Genomic DNA, 17262 nt, shown 5'->3' on the forward strand with positions numbered 1-17262 from the left:
CTGCCAGTTATTTTTACTGCCGGTGGATGTGTTGCTAATTGCAACTGCTGATTTGCAAAAATTGCATATATTATGCATTGAGCAAAGTTCGTCCTCTAATGTTACACTTCCCCATAAAGTCCCCTCATTGTGGTGTCATGCATTTGGCAATTGCTTTGTGGCCATTCAAATCCGTACAAATGTATTGTTCTTAGGGTACTAATAAGTTATAAAACCCCTGGTCATGAGCATTCTGGATAACAGGTCCATACCTGTATCATGCAATAGGTTTCATAAACTCCAAGCTTAGATCAAGCCTAAGAGATGTAAGAGTGTTTTAATGGGCGTTAATACGAGGAGGTAGTGTAACAGCCTCAGCAGGCACAGTTCCAGAAAACATTTAACTAACTACGCCTGCCTCTCGTGTGCTCTGAAACAGAAAGAAGAACATATCAGAATAGTGGAGAAATTATATCTATTTAAAAGGTAAGACTTGGTTTTTTTTAGTCGTGAATTCACAGTTCTGTACTCACATTCTTTACAAGCTGCTGCTGGTTACAGAAAATGTAAAAGTGTAAAAGAAGTCAAGCTACTGTATAAGGGAACAGGAAGACTTATAACTGTCAGTAGGAAATGTATGTAAATTGTGCCAACAGTGAACATTAACCTATTACAGGACATAGTCGTTCATTTTAAAATTTGTGAAAAATGTGAAAATGAGACAAAACCTTAATTAAAAATAAAAAATATCAGTGACATATATACAAATAAGGAACAGGAGTTCAGTGACCTGTTTCCCCCACAGTGCTTTTATAAACAAAGTTTGCTATTAACCACATACAATACTGATTAGTGCAGCGCTGGTACTGAATACAACTGTATTAAGAGTAAACTTGTTGAATTTGTCTTTTTCAGCTTACTGAGCCACATCTTTGCTGTAATAATTTCTGCATTCTGAATTTTGCCCGTGCCTGTTTCAAATTTAGGAAGACCGGAGGAGCTTAGGGAGCTAAATGCATGGCTCAAGTAGGTAGTCAAGGTAGAGTTTGGGTTCCTGGAGCACTAGGCTGATTTTTCTTTGGTGTACAACCTATATAGTAGGATTGCACCTCAATGGAAGGGGGTCCACTGTGCTGGGGGAAAGAATGGCTAAGAGGTTGGAGGAGTGTTTAAACTAGGCAAGGGGAGGGGCATGAGATAAAGAATTATTATGAGGGACAGCTGGATTAGAAAGGGTGGAGGAGTGTGTTTGTATGTAAAGCCTGAATTAAAGCCATGTACTAAAGAAATAATCATTGATGCCAATGGGGAGGGGGTATAATCCCTCTGGGTAGAGATTTAAATTGGGCAAAAGGTTACAAAGAAAATGATCATTGGTGTATGTTATAAACCACCTCGTATAAGTGACAAGAATGAAGCCCATCTACTTTTACAAATAGAAGTGGCTTTGCAACTAGGTCAAGTTATTATTATGGGTGACTTGAATTATCCAGACATTGACTGCGGTAATAGGGTTGTCAAGACAGAAAAAGCTAGTAGGTTTGTAAATATGCTGAATGACAACTTTTTATTCCAGCTCGTTCAAGAACCAACTAGGAATCAGTCTCTTTTGGATCTTGTAATAACTAATAATACAGAATTTATCTCTACCATTTGTGTGGGTGAGCATTTAGGGAACAGTGATCATAACATGGTCTCCTTTGAGATTATGTTGCAGAAACAACTCTATAAAGTAAAGTAAAGTAACTAAAACACAAAATTTTAGGCGTGCAAATTTTGAAGGTATAAGGGTATCTCTACAACATATTAACTGGGAAAGACACACAGGGTTAAACATGGAACAAAAATGGGATGTCTTTAAAATGCTGCTTAATAAGTATACATGTCAGTATATTTCCTTGTAAGCAAGTAACATTGTTTCAAAACAAAACCTTTGTGGTTCAATAGAAGTGTTAGCGTTGAGGTGGGTATGAAAAGATGTGCTTTTAGTTAGCTGGGACAGTCAAAAGGTTTATTAGGTACAAGGAGGCCAATAAATCATGCAAAAAAGTGAAAACCTATATGGAAAAAGATATTGCTGCAAGCAGAAAAAAGAATCCAAAGTTTTTTTAATCATGTAAATAGTAAAAAGGGGTGGGACCCTTAATATCAGGGGGGGGGATCAGCTGGTTGATGAGAAACAGAATAAAAGCAGAGATTCTGAACTGTTATTTTTCATCTGTCTATAGGGATGTCGCGGACTGTTCGCCGGCAAACTTGTTCGCCGGCGAACTTGTTCGCGCGAACATCGACTGTTCGCGCTCGCCGAATGTTTGCGAACGTCGCGCGACGTTCGCCAATTTGGGTTCGCCTTAGCTGGCGCATATTTTTGACCTCTCACCCCAGACCAGCAGATACATGGCAGCCAATCAGGAAGCTCTCCCTCCTGGACCACCCCCACACCCCCTGGACCACTCCCCTTCCATATATAACCTGAAGCCCTGCAGCGTTTTTTCATTCTGCCTGTGTGTGCTTGGAAGAGCTAGTGTAGGGAGAGAGCTGTTAGTGATTTGAGGGACAGTTGATAGTAAGTTTGCTGGCTAGTAATCTACTTGATACTGCTCTGTATTGGAGGGACAGAACTCTGCAGGGATTTGAGGGACATTTTAGGTTAGGTAGCTTTGCTGGCTAGTAATCTACCTTCTACTGCAGTGCTCTGTATGTAGCTGCTGTGGCTGGGCACTGATCTCTTCTGATCTCATCTGCTGACTGCTGTAATAACCCAATAGTCCTTGTAAGGACTGCTTTTATTTTCTTTTTTGTTTTTTTACTTTGCTACTATAAGAGCCCAGTGCTATTAGTCTAGCTGTGTTGGGGAGTGGGACTGGTGTGCTACTGTGCTGCTCCTAGTAGTTCAGCAGCACCAACCCGAGTAATTTTTTTTTTTTAATATACATATATTTTTTTTTTATTTTACTTATCTTACTGTTCTTTAACGTGTCCAGTGCTGTTTGCTGTTCTTCATAGTAGTGCACCAATAGTAGTGCACTTGCAGGCATTATTTGCCCAGTGTGTTCTTCAAACAACTGCCATCTAGCTGTGTGAGCTTTTTCACATTCTGTCTATATATCAATAATAATGCCGTCTCCAGAAACACCACCCGAGTGACTTTTTTCAAGCAGCAATAATATATTCCGTATCCACTGCTGTAGTGTATACGTTGACCTTGCAGGCATTGTTTCAATTTGTTTGCCCAGTGTGTTCTTCATTTTCAAACAACTACCATCTAGCTGTGTGAGCTTTTTCACATTCTGTCTAAATATCAACAATAATACCGTCTCCAGAACCACCACCCGAGTGACGTTTTTCAAGCAGCAATAATATATTCCGTATCCACTGCTGTAGTAGTGTATACGTTGACCTTGTAGGCATTGTTTGCCCAGTGTGTTCTTCAAACCACTGCCATCTAGCTGTGTGAGCTTTTTCACATTCTGTCTAAATATCAATAATAATACCGTCTCCAGAACCACCACCCGAGTGACGTTTTTCAAGCAGCAATAATATATTCCGTATCCACTGCTGTAGTAGTGTATACGTTGACCTTGTAGGCATTGTTTGCCCAGTGTGTTCTTCAAACCACTGCCATCTAGCTGTGTGAGCTTTTTCACATTCTGTCTAAATATCAATAATAATACCGTCTCCAGAACCACCACCCGAGTGACGTTTTTCAAGCAGCAATAATATATTCCGTATCCACTGCTGTAGTAGTGTATACGTTGACCTTGTAGGCATTGTTTGCCCAGTGTGTTCTTCAAACCACTGCCATCTAGCTGTGTGAGCTTTTTCACATTCTGTCTAAATATCAATAATAATACCGTCTCCAGAACCACCACCCAAGTGACGTTTTTCAAGCAGCAATAATATATTCCGTATCCACTGCTGTAGTAGTGTATACGTTGACCTTGTAGGCATTGTTTGCCCAGTGTGTTCTTCAAACCACTGCCATCTAGCTGTGTGAGCTTTTTCACATTCTGTCTAAATATCAATAATAATACCGTCTCCAGAACCACCACCCGAGTGACGTTTTTCAAGCAGCAATAATATATTCCGTATCCACTGCTGTAGTAGTGTATAAGTTGACCTTGTAGGCATTGTTTGCCCAGTGTGTTCTTCAAACAACTGCCATCTAGCTGTGTGAGCTTTTTCACATTCTGTCTAAATATCAATAATAATACCGTCTCCAGAACCACCACCCGAGTGACGTTTTTCAAGCAGCAATAATATATTCCGTATCCACTGCTGTAGTAGTGTATACGTTGACCTTGTAGGCATTGTTTGCCCAGTGTGTTCTTCAAACCACTGCCATCTAGCTGTGTGAGCTTTTTCACATTCTGTCTAAATATCAATAATAATACCGTCTCCAGAAACACCACCCGAGTGAAGTTTTTCAAGCAGCAATAATATATTCCGTATCCACTGCTGTAGTGTATACGTTGACCTTGCAGGCATTGTTTCAATTTGTTTGCCCAGTGTGTTCTTTTTTCAAACAACTGCCATCTAGCTGTGTGAGCTTTTTCACAATCTGTCTAAATATCAATAATAATACCGTCTCCAGAAACACCACCTGAGTTGTTGTTGTTGTTTTAAAAATAATGCCAGGCAAAGGCAGGCCGCCACGCAGAGGCACTAGGGGCCGTGCTGCTATGCTATCCTGTGGCCCTAGGAAATTGCCCAGTTTTAAAAAGGCAATGACCCTGAACTCCCAAAATGCTGAAGAGGTAGTTTACTGGCTTACACAGCACACCCCATCCTCTACCGTTTCTAACTTTACCACAACATCCTCATCCTCCACTGCTATGGGCACCCCACGTAACACTTCCTCCACCACCGGCGCCCCTTCTTCACTGGAGTCAGAGGAGTTATTTTCACATGAGTTTCTTGAACTGAGTGATGCGCAACCATTATTGGCAGAAGAAGATGAAGGAGATGAGGACGTTACACCAGATTTAATTCTGGCAGATAAGACAACAGAGATGGACATAATGAGTGATGACGAGGAGGTCCCTGCTGCTGCTTCCTTCTGTGAGCTGTTAGAAGAAATTGATGCATCTGAGGAGAATGATGATGAGGAGATTGATGTTTTGTGGGTGCCCAGTAGAAGAGAGCAAGAGGAGGATAGTTCAGATGGAGAGACGGAGAGTCAGAGAGGCAGGAGGAGAATAAGACTTAGAAGCAGGGAGGACAGCTCGCAGGGAACAGTAGGGCAACAACATGTATCGGCACCTGTGGTCAGCCGGCCAACGCACCCGCCATTGCCGCCAACGCCGCCGACTTCTACTGTTACCGCCAGATTGCCAGCTTCAAAAAGGTCAGCAGTGTGGGATTTTTTAATGTGTGTGCCTCTGACAAAAGCGTTGTAATTTGCAATGAGTGCAGTCAGAAACTGAGTCTTGGGAAGCCCAACAGCCACATAGGTACAACTTCTATGCGAAGGCACATGAACGGCAAGCACAAAGCACTTTGGGAGCAACACCTCAAAGGCAACAGACAAACTAAAAGCCACCCTCCTTCTGGTCCAGCATCTTACTGCTCTACCTCTGCTGTCCTTGACCCGTCTGAACCACCCTCCACTCCGCCTTCCACCTTGACCACCAGTTCCCATTCCCAGTCATCTGCCCCCAGCCAAGTTTCTGTGAGGGCCATGTTTGAGCGTAAGAAGCCAATGTCTGCGAGTCACCCCCTTGCCCGGCGTCTGACAGCTGGCTTGTCTGCACTCTTAGCCCGCCAGCTTTTACCATACCAGCTGGTGGACTCTGAGGCCTTCCGCAAATTTGTAGCAATTGGGACACCGCAGTGGAAGGTACCCAGCCGCAATTTTTTTTCAAAAAAGGGAATACCACACCTGTACCACCATGTGCAGAGCCAAGTCACCGCATCTCTGTCACTTAGTGTTGGGCCAAAGGTCCATATGACTACTGATGCATGGTCCTCCAAGCATGGTCAGGGCAGGTATGTCACCTACACTGCCCACTGGGTGAACTTGGTAATGGCTGGGAAGCAGGGAATGTGTGGCTCAACAACAACAGTGGAGTTGGTGTCACCGCCACAGATTGCACGCGGTTCTGCACCACCTCTACTCCTCCTTCGCTCTCTACCTCGTCTTCTTCCTCTTCTTCCTCCTCTGCTGCTGGGTCCTCCTCCTCCACACCTGTGCACCCCCAGCTCCCCCTAGGCTATTCGACGTGCCAGGTACGCCGTTGTCATGCTGTCTTGGGATGACGTGCCTGGAAAGCAGAAACCATACCGGATCTGTACTCCTGTCATCTCTGCAGTCACAGGCCGATCGGTGGCTGACCCCACACCAACTGAAGATCGGAAAAGTGGTGTGTGACAACGGAAGCAATCTGTTGGCAGCACTGAGACTGGGCAATTTAACACATGTGCCCTGCATGGCACATGTTCTGAATTTAATAGTCCAACGTTTTGTCTCGAAGTACCCAGGATTCCAGGACGTTCTCAGGCAGTCCAGGAAGGTGTCAGCCCATTTCAGACGTTCCTACACAGCCATGGCACGCCTTGCTGACATTCAGCAGCGGTACAACATGCCAGTCAGGCGTTTAATTTGCGACAGCCAGACTCGCTGGAATTCAACGTTCCTCATGTTGGAACGTTTGCTGCAACAACAAAGAGCCGTCAATGAATACCTGTTTGAACTGGGTGGTAGGACTGGATCTGCAGAGCTGGGGATTTTTTTCCCACGTTACTGGGTGCTTATGCGCGATGCCTGCAGGCTCATGCGCCCTTTTGAAGAGGTTACAAACATGGTCAGTCGCACCGAAGGCACCATCAGTGACCTAATACCCTTTGCTTTCTTCCTGGAGCGTGCCGTGCGACGAGTGACAGATGAGGCTGTAGACCAGCGTGACGAGGAGCAGGAAGCGCACGATTTCTGGTCGGAATCACCAGAACGAGCCCAGGCACCTGCTGCAACGCAGGGAGAGGTGTCAGAAGTGGAGTCAGAGGAGGAAGGTGGCTTTGTGGAGGAGGAGGACCAACAGGAGCAGGCTTCCCAGGGGGCTTGTGGTGACCTTTTGGGGACCCCTGGTCTTGTACGTGGCTGGGGGGAGGAGACCGTGGATGATGTAGTCCTTGATAACGAGGAAGCGGAGATGGATACCTCTGCATCCAACCTTGTGAGAATGGGGTCTTTCATGCTGTCATGCCTGTTGAAGGACCCCCGTATCAAGAGGCTTAAGGAGAAGGACCTGTATTGGGTCGCAACGCTACTAGACCCTCGGTACAAGCATAAAGTGGCAGAAATGTTACCAACGTACCACAAGTCCGAAAGGATGCTGCATTTACAAACCAGCCTGCAAAACATGTTGTACAATGCTTTTAAGGGTGATGTCACTTCAGGAACTCATCAACATTCCAGGGGCAGAGGTGCCAGTAATCCTGCCACGAGCGCACCTGCAAGGACAAAGCACTTTGGCCACTCTGTAACGTCAGACATGCAAATGTTTTTCAGTCCAAGGCAGCGCCAGAACCCTTCGGGATCCACCCTCAAAGAACGCCTCGACCGGCAGGTAGCGGACTACCTGGCATTAACTGCAGATATCGACACTCTGAGGAGCGATGAACCCCTGGACTACTGGGTGCGCAGGCTTGATCTGTGGCCAGAGCTGTCACAATTTGCCATGAACCTCTTGTCTTGCCCCGCCTCAAGTGTCCTCTCAGAAAGAACCTTCAGTGCAGCAGGAGGGATTGTAACTGAGAAGAGAACTCGCCTAGGTCACAAAAGTGTGGATTACCTGACCTTTATTAAAATGAACGAGGCGTGGATCTCGGAGGGTTACTGCACGCCGGAAGACTTGTTCTGACTCCCCATGCAGCTGTCCTTCTCTGCACGCCTCATGACTCCACACACAGCTGTCCTTTAGCGTCCTCCTCCCTCCGCCACCGTTACAAACTAGGGTGCAAACCCTACTGGTTTCATTTGAATCCAGGTAAATCCTGAGTTTTTCTGGCCTCTGTGCTTCAGTGGCTGCAACCAAAAAAATTCATATTTTCAGCATTTATATGGCATATTTTTTCTGGCCTCTGTGCTTCAGTGGCTGCAACAAAAAATTTTTATATTTTCAGCAATTATATGGCATATTTTTTCTGGCCTCTGTGCTGCAGTGGCTGCGACAAAAAAAAATCATATTTTCAGCATTTATATGGCATATTTTTTCTGGCCTCTGTGCTTCAGTGGCTGCGACAAAAAAAAATGACTATTTTTAGCATTTATATGGCATATTTTTTCTGGCCTCTGTGCTTCAGTGGCTGCGACCAAAAAAATGACTATTTTCAGCATTTATATGGCATATTTTTTCTGGCCTCTGTGCTTCAGTGGCTGCGACCAAAAAAATGACTATTTTCAGCATTTATATGGCATATTTTTTCTGGCCTCTGTGCTTCAGTGGCTGCGACCAAAAAAATGACTATTTTCAGCATTTATATGGCATATTTTTTCTGGCCTCTGTGCTTCAGTGGCTGCGACCAAAAAAATGACTATTTTCAGCATTTATATGGCATATTTTTTCTGGCCTCTGTGCTTCAGTGGCTGCGACCAAAAAAATGACTATTTTTAGCATTTATATGGCATATTTTTTCTGGCCTCTGTGCTTCAGTGGCTGCGACCAAAAAAATGACTATTTTCAGCATTTATATGGCATATTTTTTCTGGCCTCTGTGCTTCAGTGGCTGCGACCAAAAAAATGACTATTTTCAGCATTTATATGGCATATTTTTTCTGGCCTCTGTGCTTCAGTGGCTGCGACCAAAAAAATGACTATTTTTAGCATTTATATGGCATATTTTTTCTGGCCTCTGTGCTTCAGTGGCTGCGACCAAAAAAATGACTATTTTTAGCATTTATATGGCATATTTTTTCTGGCCTCTGTGCTTCAGTGGCTGCGACAAAAAAAAATTAATATTTTCAGCATTTATATGGCATATTTTTTCTGGCCTCTGTGCTTCAGTGGCTGCGACAAAAAAAAATTATATTTTTAGCATTCATATGGCATAGTTTTTCTGGCCTCTGTGCTTCAGTGGCTGCGACAAAATTTTTTTATATTTTTAGCATTCATATGGCATATTTTTTCTGGCCTCTGTGCTTCAGTGGCTGCGACAAAAAAAATGTATATTTTTAGCATTCATATGGCATATTTTTTCTGGCCTCTGTGCTTCAGTGGCTGCGACAAAAAAAACATAATTTTTCAGGAAAGTACACATGCCTAATTTTTCAGGGTTCTGCAACAGTGGCAAAATCGCATCTTTTATGGTCACCGCAGGTGATCAATAAAGTAGACCAAAACTGGGCCCACACTGCAGAATCAGTGTTTTTTGGTTCACTTCACTGTACAGTGAATTACCTCTGCCTGACCGTGCACGTGCGCACAAGCACGGTGACTGCTAAACACACCACTACAGAAATATTGCCACCAACAGGACGAACATCCATTCATTAAAGCTCTTTGCGTTTTTTTGCGTTGCAGTAAGCGCCGCGTTTCGTCTTTGCGTGTGAACAGGCTGTAACCTTTACACGACTTGATTGGCATGTAGACGCCGGACGTTTTAAAGCAGTTTATTACACAGGTTTAGAAATGTAGTGTTATTTCTGCCCTTTACAGCACAAAACGCAGCGCTGTGTCAACAATGTATTTTTCAGATACATTTTTGCCCTTGATCCCCCTCTGGCATGCCACTGTCCAGGTCGTTGCACCCTTTAAACAACTTTAAAATCATTTTTCTGGCCAGAAATGTCTTTTTTAGCTTTTAAAATTCGCCTTCCCATTGAAGTCTATGGGGTTCGCGACGTTCGCGAACCGTTCGCATTTTTGACGCAAGTTCGCGAATATGTTCGCGAACTTTTTTTCCGACGTTCGCTACATCCCTATCTGTCTACACCAGAACCAGTTAATGAAGGTTTTCTGCTTATAAGTCCTAATTCTAGTAATACAACTAATGATGCATGGTTCATACATGAGGAAATTCAAAAAAGACTAGAACATATTAAGATAAATAAAGGTCCGGGTGGTATTCATCCCAGGTTACTAAATATCAGGGGCCTTGCTGCTCCAATCTCGGAGAAGACCAAGGAGGAAGCTTTAGGTTTAAATCCAGGTTCACTGTAGTAAAAGGGTCAGGCGTTAGAGTTAATGAGATTCAGGCAAAAGTTCAAAAGGCAGGCAGCAAAGGATCAAAGTCAGAGGTACAGGCAAAGGTCAAAAGTCCAGGAATCAATAATATAGAAATTTAGGAACACCCAGGACACAAGCAAGCATGACCTATAATCAGGCATGGAACCTGTGACCTGGAAGCACTTTTATTTTCTAAAGCATGCTGACGTAACAAGCCCCACTGGGCGCTCCTAGGGCTCCTGACACTAAACGAGCTTAGCTCTGTGATTGTCAAACCACTTTACTTAATTTTTCAGGATTCTTTGAGGTCTGGCATGGTGCAGAGAGACTGGCGAACTGCTAATGTGGTGCTGCTATTCAAAAAAGGATACCGTTCTCAGCCTCAAAACTGCAGGCCAGTTAGTCTGACATCAATAGTAGGAAAGCTTTTGGAAGGGTTATTAAGGGATAAGATACTGAACTTCATTGCAAATCATAATACTATGAGTTTGTGCCAGCATGGTTTTATGTGTAATAGATCTTGCCAGACTAATTTAATTTATTCTTATTACTAAATGTCAGTGTGTCGGGAAAACATAACATATTTAAATTTAATAATCCCCTGTCTAAAAAAAGAAAAACAGGGTTTTTTTGTTACAAAGTTATGATCATAAAATTGATAAGCCACCATACCATGTCAATTTATTGTAATTAAAAAAATAAAAGTCCTTGTATGCAGTAAAACAAAATGGCAGTGTGTCGGGAGTTTCCATAACTGAGAATCATCTAGGGGTTTTTGGTGATAACAAGTTCTCTAATTCCGGACAGTATCATTCTGTGGCTACTAAAGCAAATAAAGTTCAGTCTTGCATAAAAAAGGTACAAAAAAAGGAGGGTTGTGTGTGCACTCCTAAGGCTATATAAAAACATATTTAACTTTAATAATCCCCTGTCTCAAAAAAGAAAAACAGTGTTTTTTGTTACAAAGTTATGATCATAAAATTGATAAACCACCATACCACGTCAAGGTAAACCCCATACGGCGGTCCCTAACTTGTTTACCTGTGATCATGGGTGTCCGCAGAAAATTTTCCAGGGTGGGGCAAGGAGGCATCTGTGGGCGGGCCTGTGAGATAGGTGGGTGTGTCGCTGCCATCAGGGGGTGGAGCTATGCCACGGTGATCAGCCGATCGCCTGGTCAATCAAGGGAATCCTGCACAGTTTCCCTAATTTGAAAAACCATCCAGGAAGTTTTGACCCGGGCAACCCTTCAAAATACCGGTTGTCTGACAAGTGGCAACCCTAGTTCACACAAAGATGGCAAAGTGGCAAGTTCATGTATAAATACCCCCAGAACTCACAAACAGATGGCACAGGGGCAAGTACATGCATAAATACCCCCAGAACTCACAAACAGATGGCACAGGGGCAAGTACATGCATAAATACCCCCAGAACTCACAAACAGATGGCACAGGGGCACGTACATGTATAAATCCCCCCAGAACTCACAAACAGATGGCACAGGGGCAAGTACATGTATAAATACCCCCAGAACTCACAAAACAGATGGCACAGGGGCAAGTACATGTATAAATACCCCCAGAACTCACAAACAGATGGTACAGGGGCAAGTACATGCATAAATACCCCCAGAACTCACAAACAGATGGTACAGGGGCAAGTACATACATAAATACCAGCAGAACACACAAACAGATGGCACAGGGGCAAGTAATTGTATAAATACCCCCAGAACTCACAAGTACAAGGCTGCAGACTGCAATCAGGGTTGCCAGGTTTTCATTTCAAAACCAGCCAAAGACCATAAAAAAACTAGCCAAAAAGTAGCCATTTTAAAAGTAGCCCAATTCATAAATTGAAAAATCGTAATAAAATAAAGTAAAATAATATGGTTATCAGATCAATTAAGTGTCTGTACTTTTCCCAGACTGATGGCTGACTGGTACTGCAAATAATATTGGGTTCTTTTGGGTACTGCCTGGTTGGCACTGTAAATAAAAGGGGTAACACAAGGCATTAAGTTTGCTAAGAAAACAATAACACAACCAATTAGATAACATTTACTGTTCACCTGTTTTACCCTCTGTGTAAGTCCCCTCCAGCGACGTTCACAGGGCCATCTTCTCTTCAAACCTCTTCTTTCGGGATCCGGCGGCGCTAGGTGGCGCATGCGCAGTAGGATGCCGGTACTACTGCACATGCGTACAAAGTTCACGAAGTTCGGCGATTGAACTTCGGACACTTTGTGCGCATGCGCAGTAGTACCGGCATCCTACTGCGCATTCGCCGCCGACAGAGCAGCATACAGGAAGAAGCGGTTGGAAGAGAAGATGGCCCCTGTGAACGTCGCTGGAGGGGACAGAGGGGTAAGTAGCAACTTAGGGGCAATAGCCTGGGGTGAGAGGTAGGTGGGGGGAGGAGGGAGGTGAGGTGTTAGCGCCAGGGGGTTGGATTCCCCTTTAATACTGTAACCCCCTTAGTAGGAGGTCATAGCCAAATGAATTACGTGCGCACAACCACAGCGCCATTCGCATGTGCAACAGAACAATGGGCAGGTAACCTGTACACGTCAAAAGTTTATGTCATCAAAGGATACAGCTATGGGATCCGTTATCCAGAAACCTCTGAATTACAGAAAGACTGTCTCCTATAGATTCCATTTTTTTTTCCAAATAATCCATATTTTTAAATTTCATTTTCTTTTTCCGTGAAATAATAAAACCGTACTCAATCTCCACTTAAATATCATTAATCCTTATTGGAGGCAAAACAATCCTAATGGGTTTAAATAATAAATGATTTTTTTAGTAGACTTAAGGAATGGAGATCCAAATTAGAGAAAGATCCCATATCTGGAAAACTCCCAAGCAGTCTGGATAACAGGTCCCATAACTGTACTGACAGTACTGCGAATACATTGAGCGCTTATAAATGTGTGTTCATAAAAACTGTGCCAGTCAAGACATAATATATCCAGAAGAGCAACAGAAGAGCTTCAGAACATCTTACTGAATGTGGGCTTACAATCAGAAATCTACTGTTCCCTGTACAACATAAAGGAGCATTTGAGTCCTCTTGTGACACACCCAACCGAATATTGTTTTATTGGGGACCGGGCAATGACAGGATCCCAATACTGCCCAACAGCCCTACATACAAATAAGAGAGACACAAACACAACGCACAGTCGCAGACAGCTACTAACAAGTCCCGCAAAGCGGCACTGTCTGTGTCGTCGTCGTGTCCAACTCCAGTCTCCAACCAATTCCCGCCAGGAGGACCCAGAGAGACAGGCCCAGGCGTCGGCGTGCCGGGCGTGGTGGCACCGCGCTTTGCGCGCCCTGCATCATGACGTCACGCGGCCGCCCTCCTCCTGAGGGACGCTCGCTGCGTGTTCTTCCAGCCTGCCCCTGAGCCCTCTCTAGTCTGAGTCTGATAATCCCAAGTCTCCGGCTCCGCCCCTTTTAAGAACGTATCGTTCGTAATTATCCTGCGGCTGCCGGCTGGCTGGCGGCGTGCAGGCAGGTGCAGCCAGCAGTGCGTGCTACTATTTGGGCATTGGTCGTTTTTCCAAGTCCAAACCTGCGGCACCTATTAAAACTAGCCCAAAACTAGCCATTGATGGGTTTGGACGTGGAAAAACCGCGCACAGTCCCAGGGGGGGGGCACTGCCCCCTCTTGCCCCCCTCTGTGGACGCCCATGCCTGTGATCAAAATATAAAAGGAGATATACCTCTCTGCTTAACAGCATTACTTGGAGTAAAATCTCCTGAAGCTTGGTTTCAATCTGTGGACTAGATCCTCCCCCGCTACCTGCATATGCGACTTTTAAAAGAAAGACTGCCCAAACCAACGCCCATTTTTAAAAAATGTGATTGTAAAGAGACTATAATAAAGGCAAAGTAAAGTTGTATATGTAGGTGCACACTTGTGTGTGTATGTGTGTGAGTATAGGTATGAGTACTTTGATTTTTCAAAGTCCACCAAATTACTCCAAATAGGTTGTAGGAGGTCCCCCATAGGTTAAAACAGCAATGTGGTAGGTTTTAAATGGTGAATGGTCAAAGTCAAAGTTTTAAAGAGACAGTACATGATAAATTTCAATATTTGAATAGTCAAATTGTTTACAAATTCAAATCGAAGTACACTAAAAATAGCTCCATTTTTCAATTTGACCCTTGATAAATCTGCTCCTTAGAGTTTAGAGTTTAGTTGTGCTCAAACCACTAGAATTCCACCTTTAATAAATAGGCCTCCCCATGTATATGCATATATAAATATTGGTTGAGGAAGGGGCTAGATAAATCCAAAACATTAATTAATTAATTAATTGCCTATGTGACTTTTAAAGGGGTAGTTCACCTTTAATTTAACTTGTAGTATGTTAGTAGAATGGTAATTTCTTAGAAAATTTTTCAATTGGTTTTCATTTTGTATAGTTTTTTTTAATTATTTTCCTTCTCTTTGCAGTTTTCAGATGGGGGTCACTGACCCCAGCAGCCAAACAGAGGTGCTGCTGCCATGAGGTGAGTTGAGAAAGTCGCCTCAAGAGGTAGCAGCCCACAAGTTAACAGGGGTGGCAAAAAGCTGCTCCTTGGTAACTTACAAGAGATGAAATACTGAATTTGAAATCACAATTTTGGCTCTGCTAGTGCAGAGGGCATAGTTGTGCTCTCTGCGCTAGCAATGAGTCCCCCCTGTAAAGACCAATATAGAGTAGGGAGCACCATTCATCACTTAGAGAAACAGTGGATGGTGTGCAGGGTCCGATATATTAGTCACATGTGAGAGAAGAGAAAGAACTGACACATAAGTTTGCACCACCCCATCCGACAATCCAATCACTTGGTAAATAACCTTAAAACATAACTTTTACTATATAAACATAAAAATTGATGAACCTTCCATCTCCCTGTTTTTCCCCTTATTTTAATGCTTTTCCTGGATTTTTATGTTTATTTAGTAAAAGTTATGTTTTTAGGTTATTTACCAAGTGATTGGATTGTGGGATGGGATGGTGCAGTCTTATGGATCAGTTCTTTCTCTTCTTAGAGTCCCCCCTCCTGTTCTGCTCTGAAATATATGTGCCAGGTGCAAGGGTGGGCGGCATCCAAAAGAACAACGGCAAAGAACAACGGAATAAAAAAAAGTGAAGACCAAAAGTGTGAAAGGAAGAGTGTTACAAAGAGGAAGACACTGCCCTGTAACTTACAAAATAAGTGGGTGGACAATATACAAGCACAAATACAAAGATAAGACATATTGCTATGCTATAACTGATACAACATTACAACATTGGATAATTAGGGCCAAGCTTGAACCAGAAACTGTGTTACTGCTCCAAAAGGTAGGATATATATTATTTCTGAAAAGGTTCAGGGAAAGTTCCTTATGGAGGAAGTCAGGGATGGAATTCCAAAGATAAGAAGCAACAAGATAGAACTTTTAAAGATAAGACTTAGCAGTGGAAGTGGATGGTGTGAAATGGTGATGGATCTAAGAAGAACCGAGGAGATAGCCAGGACAAAAGGAGTGAATAGATCTGAAGGGGAAGAGTTGCACTAATCTAGCAAAATCTTACAACCATTCCTATTGTGTAAAAGCACCACAGATGCGAGTGTTTACATAATTAAAAGTACAGCATTGTTTACTTTGAGTAGATAAGCAGAAATGAGCAAACTGTTCCCTGTTTGTTATTTGTCCAGGCACTTGTTTTGCAATATCCCATATCATTTTAGTGCAGTCAGGGTTCTAGTACAATGAAACAAACTGAGGGAGGAAAAGTAAAGTGTAAAGGACAAGCAATTTCTATGGTAAGAGACCTATACAGTTCACTGACATTGGATTTCACAAAATATGTTGTTGAAAAAACACCAGGCTTACTAGGAGTGTCAGGACATGTAGCCGCACGCCACTCACGTACTTCCACTAAAGACTATAAACACCGAAAAAAAGCTTTTATTGCATTTATTATGGACGTTAGTTTATGATTTATCTTCCTGGTATTTCATCCTTGCAGGTTGAAACTCTAATGCACAAAACATGTTTTACTACATTCATACACAAGTAAAAACTAATTCCAATAACCACATTAAAATAAAAGCCCATGTTTCCAATTGAGTATGATACAGTATTGGTCGATGTACTGTAACTTGCTATTCAGACCTTAGTCATTGCTATTAACAAGCAGCACCAAGAATTTATTTGAATATACAGCTTCGCCCACTAATACTTAATGCTTTCATTTTTGTGCAAATGTGCCAGTTGCATCTTGTCTTGCTCAAATGCAGTGATGCCTCTATATAACTCGTTTATCAAATAATCAGCTTGAAAAGGTTTGTTTGGGAAAATTCTCGACAAAATCCCAAGAAAATTAGAATTGATTTTTTGGGATTTGATGCCCGATTCATACGATTTCTTTTGAGTTGTCAGATTATCGTACAAAACCAGTGCAGATCACAATGTCAATGTCACGGCCGGCACCCAATACCAGAACAGGTGCCAAGTACCCTGGTCTCGGCTCGGCTTCACCAGTAGTGTGACCACCGTTGGGCTTCGGGAGGAGCAATCAGCTTACTTGGGTGCCACCTGGACTTAACGAGGGGTACAAGGCAAGATGTTCTGGCTCGCAGAGGGGCAAGGCAGGTAGCAGAGTCTTTTGGGCTGAAGGTCACGGTACAAATGGAGCAGGCAACAGAATCGTCAGACAGGCTGGGTCGAGGCAGGCAGATAACAAGAAACGTCAAACAGGCAAAAGGGTCAAAACCGGGTGATCAATCGAAGGGTTAAACTGTAGAGTAGTCGTAAGCAGGCAAGGTCAGGATCAAGAATTCAGAATAGTCAAAATAGCCAGGCAGGGGTCAAAACAGGAATCAGACAGGTTCAGAAGGAATAAGACAATAGCACAAGGCTCAGGAGCACCAGGAATACAATCCTATCACGCGCAAGGTGCTGTGGACATGAAGGGCTTTAAATAGTTTGAATTTCGCGCCCTTGCGCGCTGACGTATGACGTCAGCGCACCTGCGCCTTTAAATGGAAGGAGGCGCGCCGCGCGCGCGCCCTATGGAGGAGCCGGTGCCAGCGAAAACGCGCTGGCGCAGCTTAAGAGGAAATAAG

General features: G+C 43.4%; 1 protein-coding gene across 1 annotated transcript in view; it reads left to right on the forward strand.

Moving 5' to 3' along the window:
- Nucleotides 1–344: 344 nt before the first annotated feature.
- LOC108716372 (alpha-1,4-N-acetylglucosaminyltransferase-like) overlaps nt 345–17262 on the forward strand; it is a 37990-nt gene continuing 21072 nt past the window's right edge. Inside the window, exon 1 of the mRNA XM_041563500.1 lies at nt 345–465. The gene's annotated coding sequence lies outside the window, so the exon portion shown is untranslated. The remainder of the gene's footprint in view (nt 466–17262) is intronic.

This window comes from Xenopus laevis, chromosome 5L, assembly GCF_017654675.1.
Source record: "Xenopus laevis strain J_2021 chromosome 5L, Xenopus_laevis_v10.1, whole genome shotgun sequence".
In the NCBI taxonomy this organism is placed as follows: domain Eukaryota; kingdom Metazoa; phylum Chordata; class Amphibia; order Anura; family Pipidae; genus Xenopus; species Xenopus laevis.